The following is a 21171-nucleotide window of genomic DNA, read 5'->3' on the forward strand; positions in this document are numbered from 1 at the left end:
CATAGGTTAACAAGTATCTATTATTATTTGTTACTAATCTGATGGAGTTATGCTCCTGTTTATAACCCTCCATGAGAGGCTTCCCACAACCCTCAGAACAAAAAGCCCCACTCCCCACCCAACCACAAGGCCCTGCCTGACCAGAGTACTGCCCACCCCTGCCCATCTTATACCATTTCCACCCTTCAACATCTGCCTCCCCTTCAACAGGGCCCCCTCTCCTGCCAGGGCTTTCAGACTTGCCACTGCCATCCCTGGGGAGCTGGAGTCGGACTGATTCTGAACGCCATGCTCCAGGGTCTGCCAGCAGCTGAGATGTCAGGTAGGAAGTGGCTTCTGCCACAGATTGGGGCAGGTGTTCATGCTGATGATGGCTTCTGAATTGGGAGGTCTCCTGCCCCTTCTTAAGAGACTTTGGCCAAATCCTGTCATTCCTGGCCCTTGCTTTCCTCATCTGTAGAACAGGGGTGGGCCCAGCTGCCTGTGGGGGCTATTGTGAATTTTGTTCCTTAATAGGACAGTACTGTGTTACCTGGCCTGTGATGTTCTGTTGTCAGTACCAGGGTGGTGGCCAAGCACATGCCCACAGTTGGCCCTCACCAAGATCCAGCCTCAACCCCCAGCCTCCCTATTTGCCTGCCCTGATGGACTTCCACCACCTGACTGGAGGGCACGCTTCCAGGAGATCAGAGACCACTGCCCTGGCTAGTAACACCCTGGCCACACAAAGCCAACCTGACAGAGGCTGCGGATCAGCAGAGGGCAATTCAGTGACCCTCGGAGGCCTTGGGTGGTTCCTGGAAAGGGCTTACCTAAGCTGCAGGGTAAACAGACAGCCTGAACCCCAGGCCATGGGACAAGCTTCGCTGGGGCTGGGCCAGGGCAGTAGTCTTGCACGCTGTCTGAGCACAGATGGCTGGTGACTCCCACTTTCCAGGTCTGGGCTCTAACCCACTGCCTGCTGAGAGTGGCACAGCCTGGCTCTGCAGGTGGCCTCCTCCGGTACTCCCTCTCCTCTTCTGGACTCTCCTGGCTGCCCTGGTGGTTGGCAGGTGGGTACATGCAGCAGGTGTGGCTTTATAGACCTACCTTCTCTTGGGCCTTTCAACTGTCCCGCGTGACCTGGCACAACGGGAGACTCTTAGTGCCTCAGTTTTCTTACTGTAATGTGGGCACAATAATAATGACCTTTTAGAACATCTTTGAAGCTAGAAAACATGAAAAGGAACTGAGGCAGCACATAAGCCAGGACAGCAAGCTACTCATGCTCCAAGGGAGGCAGATTCTCAGGTCGTGCCCAGAGACATCTTCAAGACACCATAAGTCCCCAGAACAAGTAGTATCTCTGTTGCCCATGCCCATCAGCACTGAAGGAGGAAAGGGATGAAGAGGCACTTGGAGCAGAGTGTGTGTCCTCTGTGATGGCTTCTCCCATTCTGGCTGTGACAGGTCTCTTACCTCTGTACTCTGAAAGTGTTTCTCTAAAGAATCCCACTGTTCCCAGGAAACAGCAGACACAGAGCAAGTTCTGACCAGGATACTCCATGAGAAAAGTCCTGAGCTTCCTTCTTCCTTCAGGAAGCCCAGGAAGTCCGACTGAGAGTACTTGCTTAAAAGTGACTTAACACATGGTTGAAAATCAAATGTTCTCTCCACAAAACCTTGGGAGCCCCAAGAACCCAAGAATATAATTTTCCTGTGACTGCTGAGTGTACACAACTGCTCTGTTGAGCCCTGTACAGGCTTGGTCCTTGTTCATGACAGTGTTATGTTGGCTCTTTCCAACTGCCTGGTTGAACTCGGTTTACCACAGATCATCTGAGAAACAGGTCCATACACCCCCAGGTAGACTCTCCGGTCCTTGGAATCCGGGGCAAGTCAGATACCATCTTTGCGCCAGGAGGTCTGTGGTGAGGATGCAGTCTGTGAGCTCCACAGGGGCCTCTCTGCCCTCTCCACAGGAGCAGCCAGGGCAACAGACACCATACTACCACCGGATGGGTAAATAATAATGCTGCTGCTGGCCCACCCTAGGAGATATCCAGGACATGATATGTACAGGTCACTTTGCGGACTCTGAAATACAAATATTAGCTATTGCCAGCTAGCACGTGCAATAAAAGTTGGGCTTGCTGGTAGGCAAACTCGAAGGTTATGTGGGAGTCTGGAGGGCGGGCAAATCAGCAAGGGTGAGTTTAAAGAAGGGCCAAGCAGGGCCTGATCTCCAGTTCCCCCTGAGTAATGGAGGTTTGTGTTTGAAGTTTTCTTCCCCGCAGGTTCTCCTGGGCACTCGTCGCCACAAATAACACAGTAGCAGGCGCAGGATGAGGGCCGAGAGGAGGGCTGGCATAGCACACATTTAGTTCCCAAAGGAGGGGCGCCCTGCGCCAGCCGGTTGACGCTTTGTGCATTCCGTGCGGGGAGTTCCGACCGCGCGGTCCAAACAAAGAGGCTTTGCAACGCTCTCCCCTTCTCTTTGCCATTGGCTGCCCGGCCGCGACCTCCCCTTGCGCTGGCAGAGCCCCAGCGCCTCGGCCGGGCACCAAGTCAGCCCCTCGCCCCCCGCGCACCGAGAAGGGAGGCAGGCTCGCCGACACCAGGGGCTGGGCGGGCCGGGGGGCGGGGGTCGGAGCCGGCGGCGCCTCCCCGCGCGCGTCCGCGGTGCCCTTCAGCCGCCTCCTCCCCCGCGCGCCACACCCGCCCTGGCTCCTCGGCCACCTGTTGACGCGTGCTCCCGGCTCCGCTCTCCCTACTTTGCATCCTGGGGTTCCGGGACAAGGTTCCTCCCCGCCCGGCTCCCAGCCTAAGCCCTTCCAAGACTCGAGGGCACCCGCTTCTCGGTCTAGACCGGCTCATCAGGCAGACGGGCAGTGCGGGACTCCCCGGGGGAGGCGGGGCCTCGCCAGCGTGGCACGGGCGCCCGGGAACCTCCATCCGCCCGCGGGCCGGCGCCCGCCCCCCGACTTAAACTTCTGCCCTTCCCAGTGCGCAGGGCTGAAGGGCCCGACGCCCAGGAGCACGCAGCGACCCATCGCAGCGCTCTCCTCCCTCGCCGGGTGACCTTGAGCAGTCCCTTCGCCGCCCGAGCCTCAGTTTCCCCTTTAGTACCACCGCCGCGCGACCCGGAGAGGGCACGGCCGTCAGCGGCCCGCCCCCTCCTGCAGCAGCCAATCGGGAGCCGCCGTCCGGGGGTGTGTCCCGCCCAGGGCCGGAGCCCGGGCCCCGGGGCGGGGCTTCCGGGGCGGTCACAGAGCGGCCAGACCCGCGGGGGACGGCCGAGGGGCGGCGCGTGTCGCGGGGGCGCGGCTGGCACCGGCGCGGGGAGGCGGCGCCGGGCAGGGGCCGGGGACGCAGCGGCCCCACGGCGGGGGCAGCGGGCGGCGGGGCGGAGGCGGCCGCTAGCGCCCTGCCTGGCGCCGCCTCCCTCGGTGCGCTAGCCCCGTGAACCGGCAGGCGGCGGACCGCGGCCCAGGTGCTAGGGTCGGGCGGGCTAGCGCGCGAGCGGGGTCGGGGGCCGGGCGTCCCTTGCCCGGGACGGAGAGGGCGGTGGACAGGGCGAGGAGGGGCCGGGCGGCGCATGCGCGCGCCCTGGGGGCGCGGGGCTGGAGACCCTGGGGCGCGGGGTCGAGGGCTCACGCAGAGAAGTCTGCGGGACGTGCAGTGCCCACGAGGCTGTCTCGTACTCAGTGTCTTTCGGAGCGCCCGCGGCCAGCTCGGAAACCCCGCGTCCTCAGCTGTCGGGACCCGGGACTTCGCGGAGTTTGGTGGACCGTGGCGACGCCGGGTCCTCTGGTTGTCCCCTGGGAGGGGAGGCCCACGGGCTAGGACGTCGTGTCGCGCCCTTTCCCCTGGTGCGGTGGAGTTCGGGCGTCACCGAATTGGGGGACGTTTTCCGAAACCCCCCAGGGATCCCCAAGGCAGGGTAACCCTAGGCCCAGAGAGTCTGATCGACCCTGGGGCCAGTGCGCCCGGCTGCTGCCCGACGCGAGACGCACGCACGCTTAGTGTCACCAGCCTCGGACCACGTTTGACCGACAGTTCTCACTTTGCTCCCGAATGCAGTGGAGACCTAGGGCAGGCTCTGCCGGGTAGGGTGGCAACTCCGCGAAACCGCGACATCCCTCGAACCCCGGGCGGCTGAGTGCCGGGCGCTGGCAGTTTCTGCGCCCAGGTTTCCTCTGCGTCCTGGGCTGCGCGGCCTGTGTGGTTCCAGTGAACCTTCACCGGTAGGCGCCCGAAATGCTAGAGGAGCCGGGGCGGGGGCTGGGGGAAGCTCTTTGCCCAAACCCTCCCGCCCACCTCCGCGGGCTCACTCGAACTACCGGAACTACCCGCACGGAGCTTTCTCCCCAAGGCACGTGCGCTTATGCATTTTCTTCTTAAATTTAAAGGAAGGAAATGTGCCCCACAGGTCAAGATTCCTCTCATGGTTGTGTAATGTCTTGGGCGTCGAGGGGCACTCTGGAACCCTGGGGCTTGCACACCCACCTCAACCTCTGACATCACCCTCACCCCCAAAAGAAAACAGGGACTGGGTTTGGGAGGAGGTTACAGAGCTTTCCGGGGCATGACCCTGTGACCCCGTTGTCGTTTCAAGAAGCAGGGTCACCGTGACTTTCCTAAGGTGGTGGAGAGTTGGGGGACATCCAGAGAACATATTGTAATCATTTCCTCCTCTGTCTTCCCACTGCCAAGGCTGAAGTTAAAGGCTCTACCTTCTCCGTGAAGTGACAGTTTGTGGCAAGACAAGTTCAGAACCAAGAACCTGCCACCACAGGTAAAAAGGTTTAATTTACTCTTTCCAGACTGCAATATTCCAAGTTTTTATTTCCCTTGCACGACAGACTGGCAGTTTGGGGGTTAATTAGCACTTTCTGATGTAATGTTAAATGCATTTTTAGAGCTTGGAAGGGAAGAGGAATGTGCGAGGATTCACTTTCGGCTCTGAAGGACTGTGTCATTGCACTGGAAACTTCATTTCTTTATGACAGGCTGGTTTCATGTAGTTCAAGACGGGATAACATACCTTGAGAAATGTTGTAACTTGCCAATCACTTAAGTTATTGACACTGACCAGTTAAGACCAGCATGCCGTCTCTTAGCTGTGTTCATTTTGAATATTAGGCAAATGACTTGCCCATAGAGTGGGTCAGTTCCAGAACTGCCATCAGCCACAGCAGGGATGGCCCCAGGATACAGCAGATGATGAACATCTGGGTGGGCACCCTCCATGAAAGACGAGAGGCAGGAGGCCTGGTATCCTGCACAGCTTTGAAGCTCACATAAATTAATTGATGTTAGGAAAAATGTTTCCTTTTTTCCGCTATATCTTAAACATATAAGACATGCCCTAATCACAGAAGAGCTCTTTTTACCTAGCTTGTATTTGTCAAGTCTGTAAACAGAGTTTTAAAAGTTTTATGTGTGAGAGAATGAGAGAGAAAAGAAGTTTTTCCTATAGAATTTTGTCACTTGCTTTATTGAGTACTAGGTTAAAGAAAAACCTTTTCCAAGTGAAAAAAAAATATTTCTGCTTTATCCTTTTAAATATCCATATAACATTCCATTGTATTTAGATACAGCAGTCTTTAATCAATCCACAGACATATACACATAGTTTTTCCACTCTGTGCCCATTTATTGAGTAGCGGCTGGGGGTTACTGTGCCTAGTCCTGAATAAGACAACTACCCATCTGCTTTTGAAACTGATTTTCATACCAGAATATAGAAAAGAAACCTAGTGATAATCCTCATCCTGTAAAAGATGAGGACGCTGGAGTGCAGAGGAGAAGTGCTGTTTGCAGTGACATCTTGCTCTTCAGTGACAGGTGCTCAGTGTGCTCTTTTTCTTGCATGCTATGAGCATTAGTATTTTTATAATAAATATTGTCATTTTTAAAAAGCATTAATTAAAATGTTTGTGCTTATTGTAAATAGATTTTAGACATGCCAGACTTCCTGACCTTCTTTGCTCTCCTGCAGTCTGGGTGTGTGAGTGGGTGTGTTGGTGGGGACAGGATGACTGTCTCAGGTGACCAGCATTGGTGTTTAATGCCCTTCCCGATTGTGGGCTCCTGTTGAATTGCCCTTTTCTGGAGTTTGAGGTTCTCAGCTTTTATACCTGGATTGGGCAGCTTGATATATAGTCCATTTTCAGATGTTTTGTGGACATTGTGTAAAATGGCATAGTTTATGTGGGACAGACATTTGCTATTACCTCAGTCTTATAAATACATAGAATAAGCTAGTTCATCTTTTAGACTATGTGGTTAGGGAAAATTAGGAACAGAATTTAAATTTACAATTTGGTGGTAAGAGATTTGTGGGTTCCTTTTCGCTTTGTTGGTTTTTTTTGTGGATTTTGTTTTCTTTTATTTATGTATTTATGAATTTATTTATTTATTTATTTATGGTGCCGGGGATGGAACCCAGGGCCTCTCGTGTGCTAAAAACACACTCCAGCCCCCAGATAGTTCAAGGTAAGGACCAGCTTGGAGAAGCCCTCATGTCCAGTGGGCTGTGTGTGAAAAACTGGTTTCTTCTCTGCAATGGTCCTGCGTTGGGCTTCTTCTGGAAGGGAAGGCCCTGCAGGCAGATTTGGCAGCCTGTTCTACAGGTGATCAATGCAGTCTAGTCTGGTTTGTTCATGGTTGAAGGGGTGTGTTCTTTGCCTCTGGAGCACTTAATGACTCCGCACCTGGTGGCAGGGATACCCTGGAGTGCCCAAAGTGTCTTAGGCTGCAGCCCCAGCTTCGCCAGCTCAGCGTGTGATGACTGTGTAGCCCAAGTCGTTTTGAGGCCCACATAGGGTGGAAGGAAGAGTATTTGGGCATTTTGACTGGCACCAGGGAGCAGGCTGAGGATGGGAAAGGCCAGACCTGGGTTCTAGCCTGTTGCTGCTGTCTGCAGGTGCAGATACCTCTGCCCACCTCCTAGCAGGAGATGGATCCTTCTCTAGGCCACACTGGAGGGTTGTGAAGCCCATCGGGGTGTCGAGGAGGAAGGACAGGCCCGCTGCCTGCAAGTTCCCCCTCAGATCTGATGCCTGGGTTGGGTTTGCTCACATAATTTCATGATCTTTCAAAGACTTCTAGAAGGAAGCGTCCCCCTTCATAAATACCAAAAACACTTCTGTTTTCATTTTTGTAGAGGTAAAGGAACATTCTCTCTTGGTAAGAACAAATTGGCATTGAGTGGTTCCCACTGGCTTTGAGTGTGGATGTGACCCCAGGTTTTGGTGATGAGGTGTCTTGCATGTGTCTTACTCCAGTGTGTCTAGAACGTGCCACAGATTGTGCCTCGTCCTGCCAGGCCCTGCGGAAGTGCAGCCTCAGAGCAGGCTCCCTGGATGTGGGGCCAGCTGCTGCCCAGTACTGCGGTTCCTTGTCCGTCTGACTCACTCCCTGAGGGCAGAGTTGCTGCCCTGCTAGTCCTGTGTACTTAGTAGGTGCTTGTAAATGCTTATTGAATACGTAAATGGTTAATAGAATTTAAATCACAGAAACTTATAGTGGGCCCCTGTGATCATCACAGCAGTCAGATGTGGGTGGAGCTGGCTGAGGGCATCTAAGCTGAAGTGCACACAGCTCCAAGCCTGCAGGTGACCGCCTTCCCCGTCCCTCCGCAGTGGGATACCCCTTGGCATTTCCCAGCTGCCCTCATGTGGTTGCCATTGCTTCAGGGTTAGGAGAGTTGCAGTTGAAAGGATTCTGTTTGTAATGGTTGCTAGTTTTGGAAGGTATTGTACATTAAATAAACTTTAGCAGCTGCCTTGAGGCTCCATTTAAATCAAATGCTATTTTTTTCTGCAAGATCATGGATTCAAATGCCAATTGCTGACTGGATAGGAGAGGGGTGTAGTTGAGCCTTGGTGAGCTGGTCAGTGCTTGTGTGCAGCAGTGTGAGAGAACTGCGGGCAGAGAGACTCCTGGGAGCCATTCGAGAAAACAGGGATCAAGTGTTTCAGGTGCAGCCGGCCTCTGTGTTTTATTTTGTTCTTTTTAAAAATATTTGCAAATAAAGAGCAATGCAGATTCCTAATCTGATCCGTGTGCTTGATACTTCAGGGGCCAGAAGCACACCTTTGAGAGAGTGTAATCTGGAACTCTAAGCATCAGGACTAGAATGCACAATGACCGCTGTCTCCAAGTTACCAAACCTGTTGTGAGCCATGGGGCCGAGGTCAGGGTCTGAGCAAGGGGCCCCAGGGGCTCTCACAGTCATCTATAACTGAACAAGTCTGTCCTTCTGTGATAACCACATGGTGGTGACAAGTCGCCAGGCGTCACAGGAGGGAAGCAGTTGTTAGTGGTCGACCTGTAGCCGCGTGACTTCCTGAGCCACGCCAAACAGTGGCCCCCCGAAGTGAACTGCAGTGCACGTTCACAGTGAGGCGTTCCGGCCTGTGACAGGCAGGGTCGCGCCCCGTGACGAGCCAGTCTCAGTGATCTGAAGTTTTCTTCTGTCACCTGTATGTGAAATATGGGACTTTTTACTGGAAAAAAATGTGAATGCATTTTCTGGCAGTTTTCTTTACTGGACAAAATGACATCTTTTCGGTTGCCAACATAAGCTGCATATTATCCTCTGTCTAGAATCATGAGCAAACATGACGAATTCTTTACTGCAGTCTCTTTTTAGTTCATTTCATGGGACAACTTGATAACTGAGTTGGCATTTGGTTTATTCGCTGTCTGCTCACTTTCTGTTTGTTTATCTGTCTGCGTATTGGGGATGGGATTAACATCAATGATGTTTATAGAAAAACTGTTCAGAGGACTTTGAAATCTGGTTCAGATGGACTCATCTCTCAGTATGTGGAAGTTATTTACAATAAAACAAACAGGGCAGTATTGATGTGGCTACAGTATCCTTGGACTTTACAATCCATCAATTTATTTGCTTGATTTTTGTGCTACTGGGGACAGAACCCAGAGGCACTCTACCACTGAGCCACACTCCCAGCCCTATGTGTTTTTTTATTTTGAGCCAAGGTCTCACTAAGTTGCTGTGGTTGACCTTGAACTTGCAGTCCTCCTGCCTCAGCCTCCTGAGTCGCTGGGGTTACTGGTGTGCTCACTGCACCTGGCTGTAATGTATGAGGGAGAGTGTTGTGCCTGAGTACTGACCGCCTTTTTTCCACTTGGAAAAATGTTACAAAACCCGTCCCCAGATATAGGCAAGGGGACTTTAGTTCACCCTCCCTGCCCAGCTGTCCAGAAGTTCAGAACATGACCTTTGTTCTCTTCTTTCCTTCAAAACCTTACTTGCTGTGAGTGTTTTCCAGAAAGGAAGACACTCTGTGGCCCCCACTTTCGAGTTGTCAAGTGGACCTTCTCCCTGAGAAGCCCTGCAGGAAGCCAGCAGTGAGACAGGTGTGGGCCCAGCACTTGCTGCAGCCCGGGTCCAATGGAGGGGGCACCACCAGGGCAAGTGGCTGGGGCCTCTAAATGTAGCTGAAGCCCGTGTGCCTTCAGGGGAGCTGGCACTGGCGGGTGGGAGAATGCATGTGATCAGAGATGACAGGAAGAGGGGAGGGAGGGTGGTGCCTGGCACTTTGATCTGAAGCATGGATCAAACATGGCGGGCAGTGGAGGTGCCCACTCAGGAGTGGAGGGGTGGAGGATGCCCACCCAAGCTGCAGCAGCCTGAAAGCCCTGATTGGAATGGCCAGGGAAGAACTGGTACATGTGGGTCTGAGCTGGTGAGACCCAGGAGGAAGGTCACAGTTCCGAGCCAAGGGACTAGCAGGTGGAGACAGGAGAAAGCTCTGCACGGACAGTTTTCCATTACGAGCAGTGGCAATTCTTCCTGAGTCCCTGGCTCGGTGTGTGGACAGAGTGCGAGGTGTGTTAGCAGGATGCCAACGTAAGAAGAGATAAATGTGGTGCACTTTCCTTCCTCTGGAGCCTCTCTCCTGCTCTGTTCCCTTGACTTAGATGAATCTAACACGTTATCTTTTAGTGTCTAGGGCAGAAGTCTAAGTGAAGGTGAATATTTAACCACACTCAAGGGCAGCTGATAATAATAATAGAGGCACAGACTTAGGGAAATAGGACTCCAGAAAAAGAATCCAGCCAGAGCTTCCCTGACTAATAAGAGCACAGAAACTAGGGAGTGCCTGGTTACCCTTTGGGGAATGGATTAGTTTAACTGTGGGCTTTCTTAGCAGGAGAAAGCACTTTCTAGAAGCATTTCAGAAAGATACCCACCCTGTCATAATTTGGGTTTGGTACAGACTCTACAAGAATGAAACCTGAAAGACAGGAGGGTAGTAAAAACTCAAACCTCAGAGAAGGAGTAGGAAAGACAAAACTTCAGCCCTCAGTGTAACACATCCCCCTCCAGTTACCCTGAGGGCTACCCCTGTCCCACTTCCACCCAGAGGTGAATTGCCGCAGGGCCAGGAAGCAGACGTGAACTTCCTGATTCTGTGCGTGTGCCTTCTCAGAAAGGCAGGCTGGGGTGCCCCTTTGCACACTGCTGTGTCCTCGCTGCCCCAGACCCAGCCTGCCCTTCCACCTCCCCTGAGGCCCCTGCACTTTGCTGTTGCTCTTCTGGGCTCCAAGTCCATCACCCTCCACCTTGGGGCATTGCTTCCACCTTCCCCGGGGGACACTCCCAACTCCTTGGCTCTGATTCTGAGCTGCCCTGACTCTGGTATCCCCTTCCTGGCTCAGTAATTGGTCCCAGCTGGGCTGGAATGGGGACCTTAGGGACAGCAGGAAGGGTAGGATCCTTGTCCCGCTCTCAGACTCAGATTTCTCAACTGGCCTGTGCCTCAGTTTCCTCATCTGTGCATGGGACAGATCCCAGCACCTTCCTGGATCTTCCCCCAAACCACATTTGGGGATCTCGTCCAGCACATTCTCTGTGGTGCTTCGTGTCCCACGGCTATTCGTGAGGCAGGCGGTCATGGACCCCTGAGTCCTTTTGTTCACTTGGGGGTGTTTCCTGAACGTTCGCGAGTGCCAGCACTGTCCCGGGTGCTGGGGAAGCAGGGGGAAGGAGCAGGCGCGTCCCCACTGGACTAAAGCCCCGCGGTCCTCGGGGAGCGGGCCCAGCTGCAGGGAGGGCGGTGGGGAAGCGCGTGACCTGGCGCGTGCAGAGCAGCACAGGGGTCACGTGGGTGGCAGGGAGGCGAGGGATTTACGGCACCCAGCACAGCTCAGTACCTATTTGTCCCTAAATTTTGGAATTGCCTCACTGAAGGAATTAAGTTGAGGGAGAAGAAAGACATAAAACTGTCCAGGAATCTTCAGAGCCCATTTTAACTCTTCTGATTAGGATCTCAAAGCCATTAAGTACCCCGGTTAAACTCCTCCTGACCCACATTGGCCGCGGGAGCTAATCTCTGGTGATTATTAAGTCCAAACACGAATCTAATGGCCCGTGTGCGGGAACACTGTCCACTTAGTGACAGCGTCTGCCTGGTGTGGTTGCCATGGTCAGCGTGGAAAGCCAGCAAGCCCCGGCCTTGTTGCCACTAGTCCGCAGCTCCCAAGAGCCAGCGGGCAGAGGGGCTCGCGTGCCCGGGCTCAGGCCCTGTGGTCTGACAGGTGCCAAGAGGCGAAGGGTTCCCTGGAGATGTAAGCCTTTTGTCCAGGCTGCTCTTGCAGGAGAGGAGGAAAACGGTGGCATTGGGGCTTTTGCACGCAGGCCGCTTTCGCCGCTCTGCAGCTACGACCTGCCCCTGGGGCCACAAACCCTGTCAGCTCAGGTGGAGGCAAGCTGGCCTCCTGAAGTCCTGGAGGGTCAGCCTGGTCACCTGCTCTGGGGTGTGTGATGCCTGGGGTGCCCTTTGTATTAGACTCCCTGGAAGCCAGCAGCAGGGTGGAGAAGTTTGTTTTTGTTTTTATAGTTGATCTGTTGAGATGCAATTTACGGTAAAATCCATCCTTTTTGTGTACAATTTTATGAGGTTTGAAAAGCCCATCCGTCCCGTCTCCATGCTGGTTGGTAGCGAAGGTTGTTCTCAGTTCCTAGGGGCCAGCACGCCCCTTGCCTTGTGGCTCCTTCCTTGTCAAAGTCAGCAGCACGCGAGTCCTCTGGCTTCATCCTCTCTACCCCGCCTTTGCCTTGCCATTACCACCACCTCTTCTGCATCTCTCTGACTTAACCGGAGAAGGTTGTCAGCTACTAAGAGCTCAAGGGAGTCCACTGGGCCCACCCCAAGAATCTAGGACAGTCTCCCCTCTCAGGGCCCCTGCCCGTCAGTCTCCCAGGCTGCCACAACACAGTGCCACGAAGCAGGCACATGCGCTCAAGCTACCCTCTGTGAGGTTCTTGCAGAAAATTGGACATTGTGGTTCTCACTGTGGTTTCTAACCTGTTAAGTTAGAGAGTGTACTAAATAAATACTAGTCTTACTGTCTTTTTAAAATTTTCCCTGTGTGTGTACAACATATAGCCAGAGATTGTTTTAATATTTTGACAAAAAACCTGAAAGTTATAGGACAAGTGTGATTGTTCTCATGGGTTATTAAAATTGCTTTGCACAATTTCTGCTTGCATGACCCTTTTTGTGGTCTTACACCACCAAGCACGTCAAGACTTTCTATTAATGGCAACAACACAAAACTAACGAAGCATGTGGGGGAAGCCTCACGAATCAGTAGAAACAACAGATGCTAGAAACAGACTCATGTGACTCTAAACATCAGACTTATAAAGCATAAACTTTAACCTGCTTCCTGTGTTCAAGAAGATGGAAGGTAAAATTGATCATTTTGGTAGTGCATTTGAAATTATATTCCTAAAAAGGACATTGATCTGAAAATAACCATTTTATAAGTTATAAAGCTAAAAGATACACAAAGTGAAATTACATACTCCATAGATAGCTATAACAGAATAGACACCAGTGAAGAAAGACTTGGTGAATGATAACGTAGATCAGAAAAAAAAAGTAAAGCACAAAGCTTCAAAAGAATGGAAATACAAAGGAATAGTAGATGTAACTGAACCCTGGTGGGAGGAGAGTGAATGGGACAGAAGCAATATTTGAGATAATGACTGAAGTTTACCTAGTAATGAGGAAAGATGTCAAGTTACAAATCCAAGAAGCCTAAAGAACCACAAGCAGGATTTTAAAAATACATATCTCTACCAGGACATGCCACAGTAAAATTGCTGAAGAAATAAAGACAAAAGTTATCTTAAAAGAAGCCAGAGGAAGAAAGCAAAGACATTGCCTTCAGAGAAGGAGCATCTGGGAGCTGACCTCTGAGCCAGAACGGTGAAAGCTACAGGACAACTGCTGATGGTTTGGATCTGGACTGACCCCTGAAGGCTCACGCGTTCAAGGACTGGTGCCCACCGGCGGGTGGTGTGGGGAGCTGGCGGGAGCTGGAACCTCGTTGGAAGATGCGGGTCATGGGGCTGTGCCTCTGAAGGGTGTGTTTTTCCCCAGCCCCCTTTGCTTTTTTGCTTCCTGGCTGCTGTGAGGGAGCCGCTCTGTTCTATCACATGCTTCCCGCCATGATATTCTGCCTTGTTTCTGCCACAAAGCGATGGACCCAGCCAGCGTGGACCGCAACCTCTGAAATCATGAGCCAAAATGAACCTTTTCTCCTTCAATTTGATTTTCTCAGGTATTTTCATCACAGAGGGAACTGACTAACACAACAATGAAAAGACTCTTCCGTGTTAAAAGTTTGGTCTACTCCAGGAATAAGACGTTAGTGTGATCCAGCATCAAATTAGAAGATGCTTCAGGGTAGAATGTGTGAATCATGTTCACTGAGACCTATGAACACTGTTGAGAGAAGTTTTAAAAGACCTGGATAAAGAGTGAGTTATGATCCTCCTCTTGATCAGAAGACTCAGGGAGTCCTTTCCAGGACGCCCAAAGCAGATCAAAGCATGCCCAATTGTGGAATTTGACAAGCTAGTTCTGAACTCCACGGAAATGCAGAGGGCCTATAGTGACTGAGACAACTTTGAAGAGGAACAACATAGTGGGACACGTAGACTATCTGATTTCGAGAATCGTACTTTTGATAAGAAAATAGACAGATGATGGAACAGAATAAGAATTCCAGAAATGGACCCATCCATAGGTGGACAACTGACTTCAGGTCAGGTGCCAAGTCTTTCCTGTGGGGAAAAAGTAATCTTTTAGGCAAACAGTGCTGCAGCAATTAGATGACCATATGACAAAGAAGGGCCCTCAGCCCTCACCTCATACCTCATGCTAGATAATACTTATTGTTACTATAACATAATATTATCATGTATTATCGTATTAGTGAAATGGGTCATAGACCGAATTTTAAGATTTAAAACCATAGAAATTGCAGAAGAAAGCATAGGGGAAAATCATAGTGATTTGGGGTTTGGCAAAGATTTCTTAAATATGATTCAAAAAGCATGAACCCTTAAAGAAAAATTATCTTCATAAAATTATAAACTTTTACTTATCAAAAGACATATAAGGAAATTAAGAGTGATATCACAGACTCAAAGAAAATATTTACAAAATATATATTTGATGGAAGACAGATCTGTCATATACAAAGATCTCTTACAATTCAGTAAGAAGACAACAAACAACCCAATTAAAAATGGAAAAAATCTTTGAAACAGCTCATCAAAAAGGGCATGTTTAAATGGAGGGCAAGTAAGTAGATAAAAAGGTCATTAGGGAAATGCAAATTAATAGTAGTAGATATCACTATTAATAAAGATATAACTATAAGGACCAGGGTTGTAGCTCAGTGGTAGAGCACTTCCCTAGCATGTGTGAGACACTGGGTTTGATTCTTAGCACTGCATGTAATAAATAAAAATAAAGGTCCATCAACAACTTAAAAATTTTTGAAAAAAAAATATCACTGTAAGCTGACTGCAACAGCTAAAACCAAGCAAACTGACCACATGTGTGTGAGGACATGGAACAAGACTCTCACCGTGCTGCTGATGGGGATGTAAAAGCCACTCTGGAAAACGTGTTGGCCAACAGTACCAGTTACATTATCTTCAAGCATGTTGTACACATGAAAAAAACTCCACCCTGTATGATTCCAAACACATGACATTATGGAAAAGGGGAAATCATGGAGCCTGTAAAAAGATGAGTAGTTGCCAGGGGCTCAGGGGTAGGAAGGGAAAATGAATAAGTGGAGCACAGGGCATTTTTAGGGCAGTGGGGCTACTCTGTAGCTTCTATAATGGTAAAATTGTATTCTATATGTTTGCCAAAACATGTAGAACTATACCCACAGAGTGAGCCCCAGTGAGAACTATGAACCTAGCTAATAATATATCAGCATTGACTCATCAGTGGTAACAAATATACCTTACCCACGCAAGATGTTGACAATAGGGAAACTATGGGTGGGCAGTGAGCAGGATATGGAAACTCTGTGCATTTTCTTAATTTCTTTCTAAAACTTAAACTACTCTATAATAAGTCTTAATTAAAGCTGAATTAAAATGTGTATATCATATACCTAGGAATAAATTTTAAAAGATATGCAAGACTCAGAATTCTGATTATATTATTGGGAGAAGTTAAATATAGCCCACGAAAATAGGTGGATGTACCATGTTCATGGAAGGACCAACTCAGTATTGGAAATGTGGCAGTTCTCTTAGGGAGAGACTCGCTTGCTATGTAAGGGATACTGATATCTGACACCAGCATGCAGGTGTTCCCTTACTGTTTAATGAAGCAATGTGGACTCTACAGAACTTATTGCAGTTAGTTTCAGTGACTAGGAGCCCCCTGTGTGCACCCCATTCAGGTGGTCTCGGGATGCACTTTAGGACTTCATGGCAGAGAACTCCACGTTTTGTAAACAACTTGCTTCTGTTGCCTTGGTGTTCTTAACACTTTTAAGTTGCATTTTTCCTTCTTTCTTTAGAAAATAGTTTGTCCTACAGTCAACTCTGTTCACTAAACACTGGCCATATCCCCTGGGCAGGCTCCTTTCATAGACTCATTACTGAAAATGAGTTTTTTATAACAGAGGGAACAATATCCAGAATATAGCACCGATGTTAGATTAGCTCATTAAATATTTATTGAACACCTGCCCTGTGTAGGGGAGTCGGGGAACAGCTGAGAGCTCTGCTCACGGGTACAGATCATGCCTGAGCCCCAAGTTGTGGTGATGCAGAGGTGGATGTGGTCCACCTGGGGGTCCAGGAGGCTGTCAAGGAGAGATACTTGAGCTCTGCCCAAAGGGTGAGGATGGGGGGCATTTCAGGTGGAAGAACAGGACAGAGGATGGAGGCTGGAGAACATGAGGTGGGTTTGGCAAATGCTGAGTAGTTTATTTTGGCAGAGTACAGGGTTTGCAGAGGGAAATAAAGAGAAGATGCATTCCCCTGGGGTCAAGGGTCAGCAGAGTTTAGAGAGCTCCTTCGCCTGTGCCAGGCTGTGCTCTAAGCACTAGGGATACATCAGTGGGCCCCAAACGCAGTCTCTGCTCTCACAGTGGAAGCCGGATTGTTTGCATGGCAGCTGAGTTTGACTTGGTGTGTTAGAAGCGGCCAGGTGCAGTGAGAAGGGCAAGCACAGAGCAGGTAGGGCTGGGGCGAGGGCGCCAGGGATGGTCAGGTGGGCCTCAGGGGCGGAAGCTGTTGGAGGAAGTGCTCAGGTGCAGGTGAGAGCTGGGCGTCCTGGCAGCTGGCTGGCCTGTGAGGAGCAGGGAGGAAGTGTGAGTGGAGGAACGTCCGGGAGGAGAGGACATGCGGTCCCAGGAGAGAGGTGGCATCGGGTCACTGGAGGCTCCGCGTGCGAGCAGCCGGGTGGGGCAGCCCAGGGCTCCTGAGCAGGCTGGGACAGCTCCGATTCAGCCGTTGAGAGGCTCCCTCTGGCAGGTCAGGGCCAAGGGCAGAGCTGTAGGTCACTTAGGTCACTTAGAAGGCTGAAGGAGCTGAGGAAGCCTAGAGAGTCAGCCCAGCAGGCAAGGGGATTGTGTAGGAGGAGTTCCGCTGCGGCGCAGGGGACCTTGACTTCAGACCGAGTTACTGCCAGTGCCAGGAAAGCAGTTTCTACATTCTATGTAAGAAGGGAGTGTGGCCCCTTTAAACAGTGCGACCACGTGCCCTCGGTGGTCCCTGGCCCTGGTCTTTTTCCCTATCTGCAAACCCAGGTACCTGGGAGGAGGCTGCTCAGTGGAGTCCCTCAGCAGTGGTGGGACAGTCAGCGGGAAGGCGTGCGCCCTTGAGGAGGTAGGAGGTGGGCCAGGAGGGCCGCGAGGGGTGGGTGCTGATCCTTTAAAAGGGAAGTAGCCCTTCAGAACAAACAGCAGACACGCCAACAACTGAGCAGCGGCTCTGTGACGACGCTGAAGACCAAGGTCGCCTCGGGCGTGTTGGGTGCAAGGCTCGTGGGCCGCTGTGTGGTTCGGACACACCCACTTGCTGGCAGGCGGGGCGGAGTGTGTGCCCAGGAAGCGCCTCCAGTCGTTGGCTTCCCAGCATGCTCCAGCTTTTGGCCCCGGCCGTCCCATAATCAGTTACCCAGAAACAAGACTGTGCCCAGAGGAGACCCTTACGGGTCCCTGTTTCTCTTATTTTTATGTGGAACTTTGATTTACAGCAGAAAATTGCATTTTAAAGAGCACTTTGCTTCTGTCCCCTTGGTGTCCTCTAACTTGCCTGGTCCTGGTTTCCTGAGGAAAGGCTGGTCCTGCAACTGGCTAAGGAGGTGCAGGTGTATTGTGCCTGACATCCGCTAAGAGCTCAGGTGACAGAGTGGCTTCAAATCATGTCATCAGGTGGACGCCTCCTTCGTCTTGCTCTCTCATTTGGAGATGGCCAGAATAATTGTGCTGTGGGTTTCTTTTATTTGCTGCGTGGGATACAAGATGGCTCGTGTGACAAGTTGCCATTGTGAGATGCTCCTACCAGTGGACATTAAAGCAGCTTCTGCATCCTACTTTTAAAAGGCAGAGAGCTGGAGATGGCATTCCTAATAATGTCATTGTCCCAGAAGACACAGGGAAGTCGTGGGAATGTGCCAGATGGAAAGGGAAGGGGCAGCAAATGCACCCCTGTCCCCAGCTGGACCCTGTGCCAGCAGGAAACCACCTTCAGGATGTTGTTGGGTTCACTCGCCAAATGCGCATTTGAACCCTAGATTTGAAGTCGGCACGCCCTAAGTCGACTGAGATCTTTGCATGTGCTCCCGGGTGTAAGCTGGCATTGTTGCTCGTAACACCTGGTCCAGTGCAGGGCCGGGGCCGCAGCTCGCCCTCAGACACAAGTGTACTCGGGTCCACACCCGTGGAAACAGATGGCACCATCAGGGCACAGGTGGAGTCTGCAGCGCTCCTGGCACTGGATGGCAGCCTGGGTTGGGCTGTTCAGGCGCCCTAGCTGTTGGGAGTGCCCACTCCTCCTTCCCCTTCCCCGCTGAATCGCCCGCAGCGAGGTGGCCAGCGTGTTGAGCTGTCCACAGGGCGCACGCCTCGGTGGCTTCTACTCTGGGGCTTTAATGAACTAATTCGTGTACCAGTTTTCTTTTTAGATAGCGCTGTTGAGAAGTAACACTATACAACTGTACGGCACGAATTCAAAGCATGCGTTGTGCAAATATCACACAATCCAGTTTCAGAAGATTTTGTCAACCCTGAAGGAAACCCCCAGCCATTGGCAACCATGCCCAGCTTCTCTGGCGCCCCTGCTGCCAGCCCCAGGCACGGATCCACTTCCCGTCCCCTCTGCCAGTCAGACCAGGAGGTCCCCGGTGATGGCCACCTTCCACTTACAGTCGTGTTTTTGAGGATCACTAAGCTTAGTGGGGCCTCAGTGGTTCACTTTTTATTGAAAAGATATTTCATTCTTTCAACCATTTATTGGCTAGTGGACAACTTTTGCCCTTTATGAATAATGTTGCTCTGGGCACAGGCACACGTGTTGTGTGGATGTATGTTTACGTCTCTCCTGGAGTGGAATTGCCAGGCCACCTGGTGACTGAGTTTGATTCTTTGATAAGTGCCCAACAGTTTTCCAAGAGGCCGTCCCATCTCACACTCACACGCAGGGTGTGAGGGTCCTGACCTGCACGCCTTCGCCAGTGCTTTTTGTTTTTGTACCAGGGATTGAACCCAGGGGAGCTTTACCACTGAGCCACATCCCCAGTCCTTTGTTTTAAAAAAAAAAAAAAAAAAAAAAAAACTTTATTTAGAGACAGGGTCTCACTGAGCTGCTTAGAGCCTCACTAAGTTGCTGAGACTGGCTTTGAACTCTCTATTCTCCCACCTCAGCCTCCTGCACCACTGGGATCACAGGCGTGGCCACTGCACCTGGCCACCAATCCTTGTTGCCCGTTTTGGTTGTGGCCCTCCTGTAGGTGTGAAGGAGCAGCTCTTGTGCTCTTAATCTGTGCTTTTGATGAGGTAGCTTTTCAGAGGCCTGTTGGCCATTTGCATCTTTTTTGTGGAGAGATTTCTACACAGATCCCTTGCCATTTTAAAATTTGGAATGTCTGTCTTTTTATTGCTCAGTTGTAGTTCTTTTACATTCAGGAAACAAGCCTCCACTGAGCACATGATTGTCAGGTATTTTCTTCTGTTTCGTGGGTTATCATTTTGCTTGCATGATGGTAGTGTTTATAGCACAGGTTGTAAAGTGCAGTGTCCGGTTCCTATGCTTTTTCCTCTTGTCCGTGCCTTTGGCTTGCATACAGGTTTTCACTGAATGTGAGCTTTTGCTTCCCTGGGGTCAGTGCCTGAGAGTGCAGTTGCCAGCGGTAGCCATGTTCCGCTTTATAAGAAGCTGCCTCGCTGTCTTCCAGGGTGCCTGTCCTGTTTCACATTCCTGCCTGCAGCGTTCAGATGAGAGCAGGCAGAGGGTCCGACGTCAGTTAGACCTGCTGCTTTACTCGGTCTCTTAGATCTTCGCAGGCGAGCTGCCTTTCTGTCTTGTGACTACTGGATGCCAGAGAGAGCCGTCAGAGGACAGGTTTAGGACCGTCAGGTCGGCCTGGTGGAGGTTCCACTTACATTAGCCAACCCTCTGAGTTCTGTACTTTAGAAAATAATCTCTTTGATAGTCTACTGGTAGTCTTCCTTCCTTTTTTATTGACCCTTCAATAATTCTAACATTATATTAATGTCAGAACTAACAAAAATATTTTATGTGAAGATGTAATAGTATAATATCCTCCAAGATTCAAAATGAACAGGTTTGGGGATGGATCCCAAGGTTGAGTATTTTTGAGGAGAACAAGGTTCATCAGACCCTCCGGTTTATACACAAGGACCTATGTCAGGATCTCAGGTGTATGCCCAGAGAGCTATATGAGAATCTCAAGCCAAGTGCTTTATGCCTGTAATCCCAGCACCTGGGGAGACTGAGAAAAGAAGATGGCAAGGTAGAGACCAGCCTCAGCAACTTATGGCCCTGCCTCAAAATAAATCAAAGGGCTGAGGGTGTAGTTCAGTGGTAGAGTGGCCCTTGGTTCAATACCCAGCCCTTGCCCCCTGCCCCAACTCAGGTGTACGCCCAAGGAGGTTTATTAGGGTCTTTAAGGAGGGAGTAGATTGTTAAAATATAAACTAATTGTTACTTTACTTTGCAAATTTAAACAATATTAAAGGAGATTATAAGATATTTCTGTTTGATATTATTACCTTATGTACATATGACTGCATGACTGATGTGATCCTATAATATGTACAATCAGAAAAATGTGAATTTACACTCTATTTGTGTATAATTTATCAAAATATATAAATTTATTCTACTATCATGTAAAACTAATTAGAAAAAATAAAAAATTAATAAAATAAATCATAATGAATCTGGAAAAGAATTACAAAAAGATACTTCTGTTTAACACAATGGAACATGGATTTCAAAAGATTGAGAAGTACGTTGTAACCTTATAACCAACTTACTCTGTATGTATGAAAATGTTTGGCTCTGCCATATGTGGTGGTGCGTGCCTATAACCCCAGCTACTCAGGAGGCTGAGGCAGGAGGATCACAAAGCTCAAGACCAGCCTGGGTGACTTAGTGAGACTCTGTCTCAAAATAAAATGGCTAGGGATGTGATAGAGCACTCGCCTGGCATGTGTGAAGCCCTCATTCAATCCCTGGTACTGAGAAGAGAGAGAGAGAAAAGAAAAGATTGGCTCCTTCATTCAAAGTGGAAGAAATCAAGAATCAAGAATCCAGACAGTAAAGGAAACAGCGCTTTCCAGGACACTGGG

The 21171-nt window shown here is 50.3% G+C and overlaps 1 protein-coding gene across 4 annotated transcripts in view; it reads left to right on the top strand.

Annotated features, from left to right (window-relative positions):
- Positions 1 to 915: 915 nt before the first annotated feature.
- Ppara (peroxisome proliferator activated receptor alpha) overlaps positions 916 to 21171 on the top strand; it is a 64297-nt gene continuing 44041 nt past the window's right edge. The window contains exons 1-2 of one of the 4 annotated variants that reach the window (XM_047547974.1): positions 916 to 1052; positions 4696 to 4777. The gene's annotated coding sequence lies outside the window, so the exon portion shown is untranslated. Of the gene's footprint in view, positions 1053 to 3315; positions 3473 to 3628; positions 4227 to 4695; positions 4778 to 21171 lie in introns of those variants that run through there. The other 3 variants (XM_047547970.1, XM_047547971.1, XM_047547972.1) reach the window with 3 other exon arrangements.

Source organism: Sciurus carolinensis, chromosome 4 (assembly GCF_902686445.1).
Source record: "Sciurus carolinensis chromosome 4, mSciCar1.2, whole genome shotgun sequence".
NCBI classification, from domain to species: domain Eukaryota; kingdom Metazoa; phylum Chordata; class Mammalia; order Rodentia; family Sciuridae; genus Sciurus; species Sciurus carolinensis.